This window comes from Pleurodeles waltl, chromosome 6 (genome assembly GCF_031143425.1).
Source record: "Pleurodeles waltl isolate 20211129_DDA chromosome 6, aPleWal1.hap1.20221129, whole genome shotgun sequence".
In the NCBI taxonomy this organism is placed as follows: Eukaryota; Metazoa; Chordata; class Amphibia; order Caudata; family Salamandridae; genus Pleurodeles; species Pleurodeles waltl.
In genome coordinates this window covers 301,305,411-301,325,390 of record NC_090445.1, presented here as the reverse complement: position 1 = coordinate 301,325,390, position 19,980 = coordinate 301,305,411, and positions in this window count along the sequence as shown.

Here is a 19,980-nt window from a genome sequence, read left to right as displayed (position 1 = left end):
CAGTCTGTTGTGGTCTTTGAAAAATCCTTTATCATGACTTTAGTATGTTTCTGGGGAAATAGTAGTAATTCACTCCTACTTTCCAGGGTCTTAGGGTGGGGCATCTTTGACACCCTTAGTGTTTTCTTACACTCCCAGCAACCCTCTACACACTACACTAGCCTAGCGGCTCATTAGTGGTTTGCATTCCACTTTCCTATTATATGATTTGTGTTGCCCCTAGGCCTATTGCATTCTATTGCATTCTACAGTGTTTGCACTACTTTCTGACAGTTTTACTTACCTGATTTGGGTTTGTATTTTGAGTATTTTACTTACCTCCTAAGGGAGTATATCCTCTGAGATATTTTTGGCACATTGTCACTAAAATAAAGTACCTTTATTTTTAGAAACACTGAGTATTTTCTTTCTTATGATATAGTACCTATATTATATAAGTGGTATTGCATGAGCTTTGCATGTCTCTTAGTTCAGCCTTGGCTGCTCTGCTATAGCTACCTCTATCAGCCTAAGCTGCTAGAACACTACTATTCTACTAATAATGGATAATTGGACCTGTCACAACACTTTGTCATTGGTGGTGCTTTTCATAAGAAAACCATATTCTAAATACTTAGAAATATACACAAGTAAACTTAACAGTCTTACTTTCTCTCTAAAAAAGTTCTAAAACGCTTCTGAAAAGCTTGAAAAAGTTTTTCTCTTTTCTTTAAAAGTTTTCTAAACTTTTTCTCTCACCCCTAACCTCTTTATTTTACCATGTCTGTGGTAGAGGCCACTCACAAAGTTGTGCAGAAAACGTATGATAATTTCAACTGTAAAAGTTTGAGGGGTCTCTGGATAGAAAGAAGTTTGGGGATTGGTAAGAACCCTACTAAGGATCTCCTTCTTAGCCTTCTCCTTGAAAGTGACCAGAGTCAGACTGGTCAAACCCAGGTTCCGAGGGTAGAGGAGGGGGGGACCCAGGTAGAATCAAGGGAGGGCCCTGAGGACTCTGGGGAGGGTACTTCCAAAGGCCTTTCAGTTATCAGGCCACTTAGTAAAGCTGGTAGTGGGAGGGGGTCACACATCAGTAGGGGACCTTTCACTCCACGTAGTTAGAGAAAGGTCCACTTCTGCTAATTCTCACATTACCTCTGTGTCAGGGAATTACCAAACCTCCCACCCTGAGGATAACACCCTAGACAGGGAACTCCGAAAGCTGAGGTTAGAAGAGGCCAGACTGAAGCTATGACAGCAGCAGTCAGCCTTAGAAAGGGAATCCCTATATGTAGAGAGGGAAAGACAGAAGTTGGGGTTGGGGTTAGTTCCCCATGGTGGCAGCAACAGCAGCAATCTTGATAGTCATCCTGTTAGAGAAACAGGTTCAAGAAACCTGCACAAGATTGCCCCCCCTTACAAGGAGGATGATGACATAAACAAGTGGTTTTCTGCCACTTGAGAGGGCCTGTATGGTACAGTTGTCCCTCAAAGGCAGTGGGCTGCTATATTGTGCCTATCTTTCACTGGCAAAGGTAGGGACAGACTCCTTACTGTTAGTGTGAGTGATGCCAACAATTACAAAGTTTTTAAAGATGCACTCTTAGATGGATTTGGCTTAACCACTGAACAATACAGGATAAAGTTCAGAGATGCCTGAAAAGAATCCTCTCAAGACTGGACAGACATTGTAGCCTGTTCAGTGAAGGCCTTGGAGGGATGATTACATGGCAGTAAGGTGACTGACTATGAAAGCCTGTATAATCTTATTTTGAGAGAGCATATTTTTAATAATTGTGTGTCTGACTTGTTGCACCAGTACTTGGTAGACTCAGATCTGACCTCTCCTCAAGAATTGGGAAAGAAGGCAGACAAATGGGTCAGAAGAAGAGTGAACAGAAAGGTTCATACAGATGGTGACAAGGATGGCAAGAAGAAGGATGGTAAGTCTCACTACAAGGGTGAGGACAAAGACAAAAAGAGTTCAGAGTCTTCATCAGGTCCACAAACATCCTCTGTGGAGGTGGGTCCAAATCCTCTTCACACAATCAAAAGAAGCCATGGTGTTATTTATGTAAAAGTAAAGGCCGTTGGGCAAGTGATTCCACTTGTCCAAAGAAAAACACCAAGGCTCCGATCACCACAACCCCAACTGCATCCACTAGTACCCCTAGTAATAGCAGTGGTGGTGGGAAGAACACTACAAATAGCCAGTCAAAGGGTGTAGCTGGGCTCACCATTGGTAATGTAGTGGGGGTTGGTCTAGTTTAGTGGACCACAGAGGCTGTTTTAGTCTCTGATGGTGGTATTGATTTTGCCACCTTGGTTGCTTGTCCCCTTAATATGGGTAAGTACAAGCAACTACCCCTAATAAATGGTTTTGAGTTTGAGGCCTACAGGGACACAGGAGCCAGTGTCACTATGGTGATTGAGAAACTGGTTGCCCCTGAACAACACCTACTTGGTCAGCAGTACCAAATGACTGATGCTCGTAACAATACTCTTAGCCACCCCATGGCTGTTGTGAATCTCAACTGGGGGGGTTGTTTACTGGCCCAAAGGAAGTTGTGGTAGCCACTGATTTACCTGTAGACCGCTTACTAGGAAATGATTTGGAAACATCAGCTTGGGCTGAAGTGGAGTTGGAGGCTCATGCAGCAATTCTGGGCATTCCAGGGCATATCTTTGCTCTCACAAGGGCTCCGGCCCAGAAGCAAGGAGGACAGGGAAACCTGGATCCTGGAAAAATGGGCCAAGTGCTCCCAAAAGCTAGAGGTAGAAAGGGTAAATCCTTGCCCACTATCCCTCCCTCTCCAGAAGATTCCCCTTTTGAAGAAGAGGAGTCCTCTCCCTGTGCAGAACCTACACCAGATGAGCTGGCAGAAGATACTGCTGAGCTTTTGGGTGCAGGGGGGCCTGCTACGGAAGAGCTGAGTGTGGCACAACTGACCTGTCCCACACTAGAGGGTTTAAGACAGCAAGCTGTCAAACAGCAGAATGGGGATATCACTGATAGCCATAAGGTCTATTGGGAAGACAACCTGCTCTATACTGAGTCATGGGACCCTAAACCTGGAGCTGCCAGGAGATTGGTCATCCCTTTGCAGTATAGGGAGTTTCTTCTGACTTTGGCTCATGATATTCCTTTGGCTGGGCATTTGGGCCAAAGTAAGACTTGGGACAGACTTGTTCCATTGTTTCACTGGCCTCATATGTCAGAGGACACCAAAGAGTTTTGTCGTTCCTGTGTGACCAGCCAAGCCAGTGGCAAGACTGGTGGCACACCTAAGGCCCCCTTCATTCTACTCCCAGTGGTTGGAGTGCCCTTTGAGAGGGTAGGGGTTGACATTGTTGGCCCCCTTGACCCTCCAACAGCTTCAGGAAATAGGTTTATACTAGTAGTAGTGGACCATTCCAATAGGGATCCTGAAGCTATAGCCTTAAGGACCACTACAGCTCCTGCAGTGGCAAAAGCCCTTTTGGAAATGTTTTCCAGAGTGGGTTTCCCTAAGGAAGTGGTATCACACAGGGGTAGTAACTTTATGTCTGCATATCTCAAGTCAATGTGGACAGAGTGAGGTGTACCCAAAAGTTCACCACCCCTTATCATCCACAAAAAAATTGACTGGTTGAGATGTTTAGTAAAACACTCAAAGGCATGATCATGGGACTCCCTGAAAAACTCAGGAGGAGATGGGATGTCCTGTTGCCATGCCTCCTTTCTGCTTATAGGGAGGTACCCCAGAAAGGAGTGGCCTTCAGCCCCTTTGAACTCCTCTTTGGGCACCCTGTAAGAGGTCCCCTTGCTCTTGTGAAGGAGGGTTGGGAACAACCTTTAAAAGCTCCCAAACAAGACATTTGTGGACTATGTGCTTGGCCTCAGATCACAGATGTCTAAGTACATGAAAAAGGCCAGCAAAAACCTTCAGGCCAGCCAAGAGCAAAGGTAGCGGTGCACTCTTCAACCCTAGTTAATGCATTGTTGTCTTACAACATATGATTACCATACAATTATTAATGTTCAGTATGTGCACCAACGACAACGATATGAAGGATCCCACAATTATGTTAAGCAACAGTTTTTTACTAAACATCCAAAAGCAGTTAACATAAACAAATCCTCATAGCTTCTTGAATTGAGAAGTCCTAATGTGTTGATAATCTTGATTACATGAAGAATTCAGCAAACACGTGTTTTGTTTTTATATAGGGACTTCTTCCAGGCTCCACACTAGCCAGGTAGTGTCATTTGAAAACCGTTATTGAAAACTTTGACCAAGATTCCATAAAACATCCATCTGATGCAGCGCCAGTACAGCTTCAAAGTCCAGTGTAACTTCTAATATGAACAGTCTCCATTAAACTTTAGATGATCCATATCCAGAAATCTGGTTTCATTATTTCGCATAGAGGGTGTTCAAGCACATGTGTCGGCTTAATTTTTCATGTGATTAAGATAATCAATACATTATCATATGTTCTAAGACCACAATGCATTAACTAGAGTGCTTTGCTGTCCGATATTCACAAATTTGCAGCATAACAAAAAAAACAAGTACGGGCTACTGTGCTTGTTTTTTTATAGGTCCGGGTGGGCCAGGTCCTAGGGGCATTAAAATATTTGTGTTACAGGCCTCAGCCCCCCTGCACCCTGGGACCAACACCTCCCAAGGGCTTCTATTTAACTATATGTAGGGTGCCTGTGACCCCCCCCCCACCCCAGGGGCCATTGCCTCCCTAGTTCTTCTGTTTAAATATGTGCAAGGTGCCCACAGCCCCCCAGGCCCTGTGGACCACCACCAACTAGGGCAAAGAGAAAATAATAGAAAGGGGGTCAGTTTTGGACCCACATTAGCCCTGGGGATTCACAGATGGCCTTGGGAACCACCTTCCCCCAGGACGGGCTCCTTCTATGTTCAGGGGTTCCAACCCCTGGGACATAGTTGTTTGCCAGGAAGCTGCAGCCAAGCCACAGCAAACACTTTTGTGGGAGTTGTAAATCAGATCCTGCTGTCAAAATCAGAAGCTTTCATCCATGTCTCCTACATGTGTGCAGGAGACAGAGATTAAATGCTTCAGCAAGCAGGAAGCTACTGTTAAAGCAGCTCAGTGCTTGCTGAAACAATGGCACTGCGATGGAAGCCTTAAGGCTTCCCCCGCAGTGCCAGGTAGCCCGTAAGGGTTTTTTATTAAACAAATATATATATATATATTAAAAAGACAAGAAAAAAAAATACATTTATAGGGACGGTGGAGGGAGCTTGAGGGCGTCGTCACAGTCCAAGAAAGCCCATAAAGTGCAAAAAAAAACCATAGCTTTGGGTGTTTGAGTCCAGCTGGACTCACAAACATTTTTAAAAAAAAATTACAAGCAACAAATTATATTTTTTTAAATTACCAGGTGACCCCCTTCGCATTATAATAAGAAAACTGTGGTGATCGTTGTCGCGTTGTGGCATGGAACACATTGACATAACGTATCATGTTGTCGGTGTGTTCCTTGCCACAACTGAATTGTGCCCTTTTTGGATGATTAAATTGTTTCACGAGGGTTGTAATTTAAAAGAGATATGGCAAGTTGCAGAACAAAATGCCAACAGTGCAGGTATGAAAAGGTCAACAGGAATTGAGAACAGAAATGAAAAGTTGCAGATGGGTAACAGAAATGTGAAGTTGCAAGTGGGTGATTGGGTGAGAGTTAAAAATCCTTTGATAGTCAGAAAGGGTCTATCTAGATTCAAAGATCCTCAACAAATTGTTGATTTACGTAAAAATGCTGTGAATTTATCAGATGGAACTTGGTGGAGCACTTCTCGCACAGCATTAAATCCACTTGCACATAGTCAATTTTGCTTGACACAACCAGTCATGAAGATCAAAAAGAGGGAAGTGACTGTACCAGGTGTTAGTGATAAGCACAAACTTAGAGTAAGCACAAGAGTTTGTCAGAAGCCAAAGAAGTTTCAAGACTTTATTGTGTCATAAACATGAGTAAATGTGAGTTGTTTTTTTTATTTTTTGGTTTTAACATGCATTGTCGAAGTTCTTGTTGTTTGTAACTTTTATTTAAAAAAAAAAGGGGGAAGGAAATGTGGTGATCATTGTAGCGTTGTGGCATGGAACACATTGACATCACGTATCATGATATTGGTGTGTTCTGTGTTCTTGATGCAAGAGAATGTGAAAGGTCCTTCATGGCTGTTGCTCTCTGTGCCCTTTTCTGTATGTTTTTATCTTTTCATCAAAATAAACACTTGAAGATACATGTAACTGGAGTATCATTTCAAGTGGAGACGAGCGTGGGATGAAGGCAGCGGTGAGGACTGCACGTCTACGTGTTTGAACATTATTTATCTTCTACGTGTTTGCCTGCCACCTCGCACTATTGTGAGTTAATCCAAACACGCTTAACGCGTATAATTTTACCGGCCATTGTTTGTGGGGGCACAGAGAGAAAAAGGTGATAAGTAGCGCGCGCTAGTGGCAACTATAAAAAAAGCTTCGGCTGAAAGTCAAAGTCAGTTAAGCAGCGCGCCGGATGTCATGAGCGCTGGCTGAACTAGAGCGTGTTGGCAACATGGACATGTATCATAACAGCAAGCAATTTTAACCAAGTTCAAGTATTATTCTGTAATCACTCACCTGCTGTCTCGTGTCTACTGTGATCACTTTATTTTTTTCTCTATTCTGTTACTAAGTGCAACGAAACAAAGAAAGGACTATAATTTTTATTTTTTACTTCAGCCATCTTGGATTGGGACTGTTGTTTTTTTAAACATACATAAATGCTTATGGCAATTTTTATTTTCATATACAATGACAAGCTTAGCATATTAAATGTATTATCATTTGGGAGTTGAAGGTCAGAACATATTTGATGATCTTCCAGCTTATGAATTGGGTGAAGGAGAAGAACTGGATGAGTTTGAAATGGCCATTGCTCAACTGGACAAATATTTCATCAAAACAAAGAACATTGTAGTACATCGTTACAAATTCTTTACTAGGTCACAAAGTCCAAGTGAGAGCATTGATACTTTTATAACAGCATTAAATGTTCTTGCAGCTATATGTGAATTTGATAATTTCACTCCTCAACTTATGAGAGATCAACTAGTTGCTAGGTGTCATTCAAAGAGAATTCAAGAGAAACTACTGACGTGTAAGGCCCCTTCGCTGGATAAAGCCATTGATAGTGTTAAAAGTATTGAATGCTCCATGGAATATGCCAAACAATTAGAGGTATCATTGTCCAATACAACTATATATGGAGCAGTCATAAGTACACAAAGTGGTAACAATAAAAAAAACGAGAGCGTGCTGAGAAACAACAGGACAACGTCAACTTCAGAAGCAAATATAATCGAGACCTATCTGTTACAGGTGTGGTTCTTCAGCCCATGTTTCTTCTTACAAGAACTGTCCAGCGACAAATCAACAATGTAGAATCTGTAACAAAATAGGACATTTTGCAAGAGTTTGTAGAAGTACCAGAAAGAGTAATGTTTGTTGTGTGTTGAGTGATGACACTGAGCACATTTCTGAAGGACAAATGAATGGGTACATACTAGTGGTCAGGGATACCTCTGCATTGCCAAACAAGATCGTTGTTGATCCAAACATTGATGTAACAATTAAAGGGATAAAAATTAAACTTTTAGTAGATACTGGAGCTCGCATAACTACAGTGTCTTAAGAAAATTTGAAGAAAATTAGGCCTCTAAGATTCTTCATCTCCCTGATGTTTTTACGACTGCTTTTGAAGGGAGCAAGATTAATTTAATTGGCTATTTTTGGGCCTCAATAAACATTTCAGATGAGACTGTGCGTGGGAAGATCTATGTTGCTAAGAAAGGGATCAATGTCTTAGGGCTACTTCATCAGGCAGAATTTAACCTGACCATCAAGCCTGGATGGGACAAACCTGTTGTTATAGAAAAGGGGAGTTTGGTTCCGGTTAAAACTATTTCTAGTCATGTAAGTGATTGGCAACAGAAATGTAAGAAGTTATTCCAGGAACAGCTAGGAAAGATCACTGACTGTACTCACACAACAAAACTGAAACAGGGTGCTATTCCAGTCAAGCATAAGTTGAGGAAAGTACCCTTAAGTGTGAGAATGGATTTGTCTAAACTTTAGAGAGATACGTGTGAGCAAGGTATAATTGAAAAGGTTGAGGTGACTCTGCGGTTGTCTCCCATAGTTTTGGCCAAGAAGAAGTTAGGGGATCTAAGGATGTGTGTGGATTTAAGAAGTTTAAATGATGCAATTTGGGTAGACAGTTTTCCACTACCAAGAATTGATGATTTGATTACGAAAATTGGTTCTTCCAGTTGGTTTACTAAGCTAGACTTAAGGTCTGCATATCATCAGGTGGAATTGGACATAGATTCAATACATCTAACCGTTTTTATTACTCCTGATGGCACTTTTCAATTTTGTAGGTTACCTTTTGGTTTAGCCTCAGCCGCCATGGTTTTCCAGAGATTAATGTCAGATATGTTCCTGGATAATCCCAATGTGGTGGTCTTTCAGGATGATATTCTGGTCTTTTCTAATGATGAATCAACGCATGAACAAATTTTAGAATGTGTATTGAGTACATTGGAAGGCAGAGGTGTGACATTAAGAAAAGATAAATGTGTTTTCAAAACTAGAGAAATTCAGTATCTAGATCATGTTTTATCAAAAGATGGTATCAAACCAAAACCAAGTTTGGTAAAGAGTATTTTAGAAGCTCCAGCACCTGGATCTAGAGATCAGTTATTATCTTTTCTTGGCCTATGTAAATTTTATGCTAAGTTTTTAAGAGACTTTGCAAAAAACACCGAGGGGGTCATTACAACACTGGCGGATGGCGTAAAACCGGCGGTATTGGCTGGTTTTCCGTCCCGCCCGCCAGGGCGGAGATGACCGTTGGGCTGGAGACCTGGGTCTCCAGGCCTGTGGCTGGCAGTATACCACCGGCGGTATTTGGACCCGGCTTACCGCTGTGGATTTCCAGCGGTTTCAACCGCCATGAAATCCATGGCAGTAAGCACTATCAGTGCCAGGGAACTCCTTCCCTGGCACTGATAGGGGTCTCCCCCACCCCTCACCCCCACCCCGACTCCCTCCACTATAACCCCCACCACCCCTGCCACTCCCCAAAGGTGGCAGGGCCCCCCTCCCCACCTCGACCCCCAACATAACATTACTCACACACACACCTGACACGCATGCAGGCACCACCAACACACGCACGCACACACCCTGACATACATGCCTACATCCACACACACAGTCATACAGGTACACCCACATTCAAACATACACGCACACATCCATACACACATACCCACAGACATACATGCACTCATTCCCATACACACAAGAACCCTGCAAGCATACACGCACTCACCCCCCCTTTACATACACACATGCACACCCCCATGCACGCACACAACACCGAACCCCCCCCACCCCGCTCCCCTAATGGACGATCCAATTACCTGGTCCGTCGATCCTCCGGGAGGGGACGGGAGCCATGGGGGCAGCTCCGCCGACACCACACCGCCAACAGAACACCGCCGCGCCGAATCACAGGATGTGATTCGGTGAGCGGTGTTCTGTTGACGTGGCGGTGGAAGTGGAGCAACCTCCACTTCCCTGCCGCCTGTCACTATGGCTGTTGGCGGCTCTCCGTCGGAATAACGACGGAGAGCAGCCAACAGTCATAATACGCCGAGCGGCAAACCGCCTGCACAGGCGGTCTTCCGCACGGCGGTCCCTCGGCGGTCTTGCAAAAAGACCGCCGAGGTCGTAGTGACCCCCTGAGTGTTTTAGAGCAGTGTTAAACAATCCAACATTTCAATGGACAAATGAATGTAATAGGACGTTTGAACAAATTCAGCATGAATTTGTTAACGTACCAGCTTTACAACCATTCTCAGAAGGAAAAAGCACAATTGTAACAGCTGATGCATGTGAATATGGGTTAGGAGCTGTTATATCCCAGTTGTCAGATTATGGGAATGAAACTACAGTAGGGTTTGCATCAAAGACTTTACGACAAGTTGAACTTAAATATTCCGTAATTGAAAAGGAACTTTTAGCATGTGTATGGAGTAGAAAAAAGTTTAAGCAATATCTGTGGGGTAGGCCTTTTTTTTAAAGACTGATCACCGACCCCTGGTAGAAATTTTGTCAGGAAAAAAAGTGAAACGCTCATCAGCCCGCTTCGCAAGGTTATCAGCTAAGCTGGGCTGGTGGAATTTACTTTTTCAGTTGAATACATCCCTGGTGGAAACAACAAAAGGGCAGATTGTTTGTCAAGATTACCAATTGAAGATAATGAAGACCATGAGTGGGAAACAGAGGTTGAGGAATGTTTTGTTGCTTGTGTTGCTGAGAATGACATGCCTTTGAATGAAAGAAAATGGGTTGATGCTGTTTTCAAAGACAAATTATTGTGTCAGGTGATTGTGCATGGTCAAGTCAGGTTGGCCCAAGAAAAATAGTTTATCATCAGAGTTGCAATCATTTTGGAAAGTATCTGATGAGCTATCCATTGAGGGTGAAGAATTAGTTAGAGCAAACAAACGTATACCACCAGAATGTCTGAGGGAGAATCTCATTGCTACAGCTCATGCTGGTCATTTAGGAGCCACAATCACTAAGAGGAAGTTGAGGTCTGATGTTTGGTGGCCCCAAATGGATAAAGAAATTGATGACCATGTTAGGAACTGTACAAGATGCTGCGGTATTAGTCCCTGAAGGTGCAACCAATACATTTGTTCCTTCTCCAACAAGAGCCTGGCAAAAACTTGGAATTGACTTTGTTGGTCAATATCATATTTTGCCTCCTGACATGAGATATTTTGTTGTGATGATAGATCACTTATCGAGGTGGGTTGAGGTAGAGCCGGTGAGGTTTCCCACAACTCTAGATGTAATTGATTGTTTAAAGCAAGTTTTTAGTCATGAAGGTTGTCCAGAAGAGATCCTAACGGATAATGGAGTTCAATTTGTTTCCAAGGCAATGCTTCAGTTTTTAAACAAATGTGGGATTAAACACATCAGAACACCTCTTTATCATCCACAGAGCAATGGAATGGTTGAGCGCTTCAAACGTGTGTTAGTAGATTGCATTCAAGCTGCATACAGAAATCATTTGTCGATAGATCAAGCTATCAAAGATTTAGTGTGGTCTTATCGCACTACGCCTCATACTGCTACAGACAAAACTCCATTTGAACTTATGAGGGGAAAAAGAGCATCGGCTGAATTGTGTCCTTTTTGGATGATTAAATTGTTTCACGAGGTTAGTCATTTAAAAGAGATATGGCAAGTTGCAGAAAAAAATGCCAACAGTGCAGGTATGAAAAGGTCAACAGGCACTGATAACAGAAATGAAAAGTTGCAGATGGGTAACAGAAATGTGAAGTTGCAAGTGGGTGATTGGGTGAGAGTTAAAAATCCTGTGATAGTCAGAAAGGGTCTATCTAGATTCAGAGATCCTCAACAAATTGTTGATTTACGTAAACATGCTTTGAAATGATCGGATGGAACTTGGTGGAGCACTTCTCGTATAGCATTAGATCCACTTCCACAGAGTCAATTTTGCTTTACACAACCAGTCAAGAAGGTCAAAAAGAGTAAAGTGACTGTTTCAGATGTTAGTGATAAGCACCAACTTAGAGTAAGCACAAGAGTTTGTCAGAAGCCAAAGAAGTTGAAGACTTTATTGTGTCATAAACATGTGTAAATGTGAGGTTTTTTTGTTTGTTTTTTACATGCATTGTTGAAGTTCTTGTTGAAGTTCTTGTTCTTTGTAACTTTTATTTTTTTTTTAAAAGGGGAAGGAAATGTGGTGATTGTAGTCGCGTTGTGGCAAAAACCCACCAGCCAGGGGCTTAAAAAGGATGAAGCGTGGGAGCAACACTCCGTTTAAAAAAAACAATTTGGTGGATATGCGGGTTCACCTCAACCCCTCCAAAAAAAATCTTTTAATGCTTTTTTGGCCTGGGGGTGTCTCTCTGGGACCCCAGAGCTAAGAGGTCAGGATGTCTGTACCCTGGCCACTTTTCTTTTTCTTTTTTTCTTTTTTTTTCTGTGACTCAGCTGCTGAGTCCCAAGATGGCTGGCAAAACTTGCTGATTGAAGTGTTGACAGCAAATCAGATCTCAGCACGAATGGAGAAAAAGTGTTTTAGGACACCCACTTTTTCTCGGCCCTCCCTGGACAGATCACCCCAAAACTTTCTGAACAGCAGCTGACGTGAATGTCAATTTTCTTTGGAAAGTTTTGCGAAGATTCATCAAGTGGCGTAAAAGATAATGGCAAGCAAAAAAATACTTTTAATGTAGAAACTAGGTCCTAGTGGTGATAGGACCAAACATCCATCCATGAAGACCCCTGGTGGGTTGAAATGAGTAGCCAAATAGATTATTGCAAGATGCTGACACGTTTTTGCGTTTATTTCCTTCTGAAGAACAATGTATTTCTATATACATATATATATATAGCAATAAACCTATTTTTTAACATCAGAAGAGTCAAGATCAACTGCTAACTCACCACCATCATCAACACCTTGATAGACACAGCCACTTATCCTGACACCTGAAAGTTCATGGAAAAAGAAAACCTTCCACCGATCCCAACCAATTCCAGAACTACTGCCTGATCTCTCTACTCCTGTTCCCCGCCAAGGTACTTGAAAAAGCCATCAACCTCCATCTCACCAAACACCTAGAAAGTAACACCTTACTAGACTCCTCCCAATCAGGTGTCAGACCCTACTACAGCACCAAGTCAGCCCTGATTGCTGCAACAGACAGCATCCGCACCCTGCTTGACAGTGGAGAATTAGCCATCCTGATCCTTCTAGGTCTCTCTCTCTCTCTCTCGAGCTTTCGACACAGTATCTTACCACACGCTCATTGTCAGACTTTGCCCTATTGGCAATCATATAAAACGCACTAAGATAAATTGCATCCTTTCTTACGGGCCCCACCCAGAGAGACTGCCTCCCTCCTCACACCTCACAAACCAAGCAACCACCTGCAGTGTCCCACAAGGATCTTACCATAGACCAACCCTATTCAGCGTCTACATCACAGTACTCGCAGACATTATCAGATCACTGAACATCAACATTATCTCATACACAGACAACAAACAACTTGTCCTCTCGCTATCAGCCGACCCATCCTCAGAAAAAGCAAACTTCCACAACTTTATGAAGACCTTCTCTACCTGAATGAGGGTCAACACAGACAAAGCTGAATTTCTTCTCTTCGGCATACACAACAACCTGGAACAACTCATGGTGGCCCTCTGAAGTTGGACAAACCCCCACACCAAAAGATCATTCCCGCAACCTAGGAAGCATCTTTGACAGCAATTTCTCCATGGAGCACCAAATAAACGCTATCCCCCAGCATGCTTTCACATGCTTTGCAAGATCTTCAAATGGCTCCTCATCAATGCAAGAAAGAGAGGGAATCAGGCCCTCGTCACAAGCCAAGTTAACTACGACAACATACTCTATGTGAGCATCTCCACTGAACTCATGCAAAGACTTCAGACAATCCAGAACACAGCTGCCAAACTAATACTAAACCTGCCTAAAAGTACCCACATCACTAAGTAACTGTGGGACCTCCACTGGCTTCTGAAAAAACATGTAAATTCAAAATTCTATGCATGCCAATAAGGCCTTGCACAACGTAGGGCCTGCCTACCTCAGCCACCACCTGACCTTCCATCAACCCACCATGAGCCTCTACTCTGCATACCATGCCCTCACACAGACTCCCCTCATACACCAATGCCCCCCGAGGACGCTTGCTGCCAGAACTTGGAATACCCACCCCCTTCATCTCCACACGACTCCCTCCCTGACATACTTCAGAAAGGGACTCAAGACTTGGCAACATCGCAGCTCCTGATCGGCAGCTGTGACAGCACTGACCTAGCTTGATGCATCACAACACAGGACCATGCATCATAGACAGCTCCTTGTTAGTGACACAAACTTTGTATCTTGATTCACAGTGGGTTAAACTTGGTCCCGGCTTGTGTTCTCTGTTGTTTGGACCGAACTTCCAACTTTGTCTCAGTCCAGCGTGACCAGAATAAAGTAGATGGCGCTATTTGCCTCTAAGTGTTTTTTTTTCCTCAAATCTTGGAAACTGCATAACTCGATTCTACTGATTGAATTTTTAATTATTTTGGCCTCATCTTAAATTAAATATTACTCTATTTTTTAAATCGGTGTAGGATTTTTTAAATTCAGTTTTCCCTTTATTAGTGTTTGAGTGTTTGAGTGCTGCATAAATACTTTACATATTGCCTCAAGGTTATGCCTGATTACCTTTGTTGCCATGATACTAAAGTATTTAGCATAGGTTACTTTAGTAACTTTTTGTGATTCACACCTACAAGAAGTGTAGCTTTTGCTTGAGAAGGACACCCTCCCAACCAAAAAGAATATTTTTCACACCAATCAAACCACCTCTCACCCAGTCATCAACCAACTTGCATACAAACACACAACAAGTAAATCTCTTCACACATATGGCACAACATCTTGACTGTTGGTGATGCAACATCCTTCACAAATGAAAAAAAAATCCTTGGACACATTTTTACCATTGTTCAAGTATGCGCCTCACTTGACATTCTGAGTATTACCGAATGTGTGCCTACTGGCCCTTTACCAACATCTTGCATTAGAGCCATAAGAGGCCCAGGAAGACATGTTTTTCATGCACCGTTAGCACTTCTTCTGGTTTGTGGCTGTGACTGTGACAAGGTCTATGTTTCTCAAACTGAGTGAGCATATCTACATTTATAACTGAGATAAATATATTGGGAAGACCATCCTAAGTTCCCTAAGCTACTAAGGACAATAGCTGTTCCGATGGAAAATGAACATAGCAAGCCAGCCTCTAATATGACCTATGTGTGTAGTGTGGGGTGCAGCGTTCCATCTAGTGTTATGTTTATTGGTAAAGCACAATATCATAGTGGAAGGAATCCTGCCACAGACACAGGAGCAGGAGCAAGTAGAAGAGCTATGTCCCCAACATCTTGTTGAATTAAAAAAAATTTAGAGGCTGGCAGATTGTAGGGACTAGTTGTTCCAGTTTTTCAATGCAAGGTTTGAAAAGGCACTGCTAGCTGTTCTGGTACTGTATATGCATGGGATGTTTGTGAGTAGGAGTCCATCTTAGCTTAGGTGTTTGGAAGGTTTCTGAAATCTGAGGCTGGTAATGAGATATGCTGTGGTGAATGTGTGCAGAAGGAATCTGAAGAGCTCTCACTTGTGGATAGGGGCAGTAAAGTACTTTGAGTTGCAGTGTGTGTGCATGGTGGAAGGTTGAAGGTAAGACTGATTGCTGTGTCTGTATGGTTTGAAGTCGTCTGGTTAGTTGAGTGAAGGAGTAATTAGGAATAGGATTGTATACGGTACCAATGGGATTGTGCCCTTTGGTGAAAAAGAAGTGACAGCATGTGTTCTCTACTTCCTTGAAAATGTGCCTTCTACCTATGAATATCCCTGTGAAACTAAAGCTATTCGAAGCTTTTCCTACCTGTTCATGTCTCTGTGCCCTTTGAAGGCCTAACTAATCCCAGATACTTTCCAATTGAACCTTTACTAGACCCATCCTTCACAGCTAACTGAAGATGAAGAAGACATGCCTTTTATGCACCTGTAGTTCACTCACAGTGCTAAGCCTAGCTCCATCCAGTTTGTGGATGTACATTTGGGGGTGTCCAAGGAATGCCCCGTGGCCTAGATTCCCTGAATGGAGTGAGCATCTGTAGCCTTGAAACTAATGTAAACATGTTGGGGAAAAATGTACTAAGTTCCCCAAAGAGCACTCCAAAAGCTACTGAAGACTTTAGGTTTTGCTGCACAGGGTACTATATGACAACGTGGGCTATCTTCTGTACACCATTATGTGCATTGCAGTGACTGTAATGCACTTTTCGAATTGCAAACAGAACATCTACCATGTTCTGACAGCTGCTAAAGGTGTCAAGCAGGCCATAAGCAAGTCAAACATTATGGGAAACAATTTTAAAGACTGCTTGTCTAGTGAACAAGTTACACATGGAAGGGTTGTATCCATGCACATGCTACTTATCAGTCAATTTACCAGTACTTCACTTTTATATGGCTCAATGTAAAGCAAGTTGGAAAACATAGACCTGGCTGAGATGGGCTCAGTAGACAGTAACAAGTCCCCTGCATGTTTCTTTGCTCTGAGCAGACTATGCAGCAATGACATGGAAGAGTTATCTTGCTGTTGTGTGACTGCGGTCAGCACAGTGCCAGTCCTGCAGCCTTGCTACAACCTCTACAGCAGATAAAGGTGGAGACTATTGCTTCTTCTGCAGCAAGACCTTCAATGACGGTCAAGTGAAAGTCAAGGAAAGACATCGGTCTTAATGTGGTGGTCTGACGGTAAACATATGCATTGCATATTTCTAACTGGATCATGTGGTAAACAGCTCTTTATACCATGTGACAGTTTTGCAACTTGTGTGGTGTTGTATGCTAAAGTACCTGCTCAAGTAGTTATTAAAAATGTGAATACAATTTTAAAAATTAAATGAACATAAAGTAATAAAATCATTATTTAAAAACACTCCCCACTCAGAAACCTTATTAGATCCAAGATCTGAAAAAATAAGTTATATTAAAATTAATATATACATATGTATATATATATATATATATATATATATACATATATATATATATATATAGGAATATAGGATACTAAAAATTAATACATACAAAAATTTCAATTTTAAAACACTACTATCTGAAAGCCAACCCCACAAAAACCATAAGTACACATTTTATGTAAAAAAACTAAACTTGGAAAAATGTAAAGCAAAAAATCTAAATGGTAAAGAACATTGATCAAATGAACTAAACCTAAAACAATTTTATACACAAAAGCAGAAGGGCAGGAAAGGACTGCCCCGGGATCTAAAGAATGTTATGCAACGTTCATGAGAATCTGATGGTATTTATCATATTTCTATCACATAGCCAGCATTATACAATAAGAATTACATTCTTCATGATGACAAAGCAAAACACAACAGTACCTCATCCATTTTGTTCCCAAAACCACCAGCACCCCACATGCAGTTCCACACACTCACCACATTCTTTATTTTCAAGTCGGTGCCCAGACATCTTTTGCTTCAGTGGGGCCTTGACCTTGCATTGCTCTATGGCTCTATGGCTCGTGTGCACACATGCAATTCCACACACTCACTACATTCTTTATTTCCAAGTTGGTGCCCAGACATCTTCTGCTTCAGTGGGACCTTGACCTTGCTTTGCTCTATGGCTCGTGTTGATGTCTGAGTCTTGCCGGTTTTCCTGTTAGCTGTTAGTTCTGCCCCAACTCTGTAACTTTTCTTTTTTGTTTCTGCCATCTCTTTGCCTCCTGTCCCTGTTTCTCTTCTTCTTTTTGCATCCATTGTTCCTCTTAACTGCCCTTTTTTGCATCTTTTGCTCCTCCTACTGCCCTGTTATGCATCCTGGTGTCTTCTGTCAGTTTCTCCCCCAACTTGCTCTTTTGATTGCATTCTCCCATCTTGCTGCTTCTGCCGGACTTTCCCACTCTCTCCACGAAACTGTCCAGCATTTGCTGAAACTGCCCACCGCCCACCATGCTCCTTCCACTCTCCGAGACCATACTTAATCAAGGTTTCAGTGCAGGCATGAAGCAAACACATACACTGAGCACACTGTCAGCATTTGTAGCGGGTCTGTCAATGGCCACAAAACGTGCATACCGAAGGCAAGCCCTTCTGCTTCTAAAACCTGGACTGCCCACAGTGCCAGGAACTCTGGTCAAAATGGCTCTTTCAGCTACACAGCAGATGAACGCCCCCTGCTTAATCCTGGATGCCGCCACAAACACTGCATCTGAGCCACATCTCAGTCCACAGTTTGCCCATTTGCCTGCTTTTATAGCAACTTCATGTCCCTCCAAACACCCACTATCACCCCACAAACACACATCACACCCCTCATCAAGTCAGAACCAAAGACCAGCACCCACGCAGCACCACAATACTACCCTGCCCAATAACACTCACTCGCATAAATCTCCTCAAAACACACTCACTCGGCAAGCACTCCACTGAGATTTTGGACCTCATTGATTCCAATTTACTGGACGTCCTCTTCCTCCCCAAAATCAGGCTCAACCTCTCATCAGTGCTGAACATTGCTGAAGCATCCCTACTACATAAAAAAACCTGCACCAAGACTGACCCCATAAACCAGGAAGAGGAGGACTCACCATCATCCACATAGCAGAGGATCCCAATGTAGTGTACCTCTTACATTGTCCAAAAAGCAACTTTTATAGAACATATGCACTTCAAGCTTCAGACAGACTGTAAAACCACAACATCTCAGAGAAATTTTAAACAACTCAAAATAAATGGAGAACCACAGAAAGAACCACTACAAGAAACACCTACAAGGGAGAACTCATCAAGTGAAAGAAACAAGACAAAGGCCCAGATACTGAGAATCAAACCTCACTCCAACTGCAAGAAACATTTTGCCACCATCAAGGAATTCAAAAACCTAACAGCCGCAATCAACATCATCACCCCTATATAAGAACTTTGCAACAACCCCTCTTACTTCTTTCATTAAAAATCACCAAGATCTACAGCAACACTAACCCCCAGCCCCACCCATCAACCTCCCCAGCCTGCTAACCTCATGAAGCAAAGACTACCAACTGACATCATAGTACCCTCCATCGATCAAGAACACTGCAGCAATAATGAAGACAGTCCACTAAAGGGCACCTACAGACCCCCTGACCTTACCATATCTATATCCTGGAAGAGCCATAATCAGTGATGCACTCAGTTCCATCTTCAACACCTCCCTCAAGAAGGCCAACTTCCCAGATAGCTAGAAACATGCCAAAGCCAACTCCTTCCTAAAAAAAAAAACCTCATCTGACCCTGAAGTACTCACGTACTACTGACACACGAAAAGGGGTTATTGGTGGTTGAAAGAATGGCACACACGCTTTCAAAATTAAAACCTTAGTTTCACAGAAAGTCATTCAGCTCAACATCATATTTGAAATACAGAAGAGCCACCACTTCTTCTGCAGTTGAATTCCGTCAAATAGAAAAAAGGATTCCAAGTACTCCACTATCACATTAAAGTACTGAAGTAGGTCTTCCATCCAAGAAAGTCTAAATGCCAATGTAAATTTGGCACAAAGGTTTAGAAGGCATTTGCCAAATAATGTTCACAAACTTCAAATTTCAAAACAAAAGAACCCTAATACAGCATCCAAAGCTGTCAACACGTGTTTCATCTGCATAAACAGACTAACTGCAGACTTCATCAGGGCTGTAATATCTAAGTAAAATACATTTAAAAAAAACAAATCTAATTTATGGTAACCAATGGTAACCAATGCACAGACCATCACTAAAAGAATGACCAATGTGAAAGTCAAGAACAATTCAACACACTCCACTTTCCTTAAATAGCAGCAAATAACCAGCATTCAGTAGGAAAAGGAATGTACATGATGAAAAAAAGGAAGAGCATAAACAAATGAAAAATAGAAAAGGCTTGTAGAATAATTCCAAAATATAGATAAATCACCATAGCTCACATCACACTAGAATATCCAGTATATAGCCTATTCATACATAGCATAGCAAGGTATTCATTACCTAAAATACATAGACTTAACTGAATCATTCGCAGAACACTGTACTTAACTACTAGTTCAGGAAGTATTTAATACCTAATCAATTTCCTACAGTGTAGTAAGATTGCAATATTCACTTCTTCTCGATAATTTGAGAATAAGTCCCTCTCTGAAAAATCAAACAATCAAACAGACCAATTGTCATCAATTGGGGAGCACCCAAAAGTAAAAAACCCTTGTCCCGACCAATATATTCAAGAATATCTCCAGATTAACACCC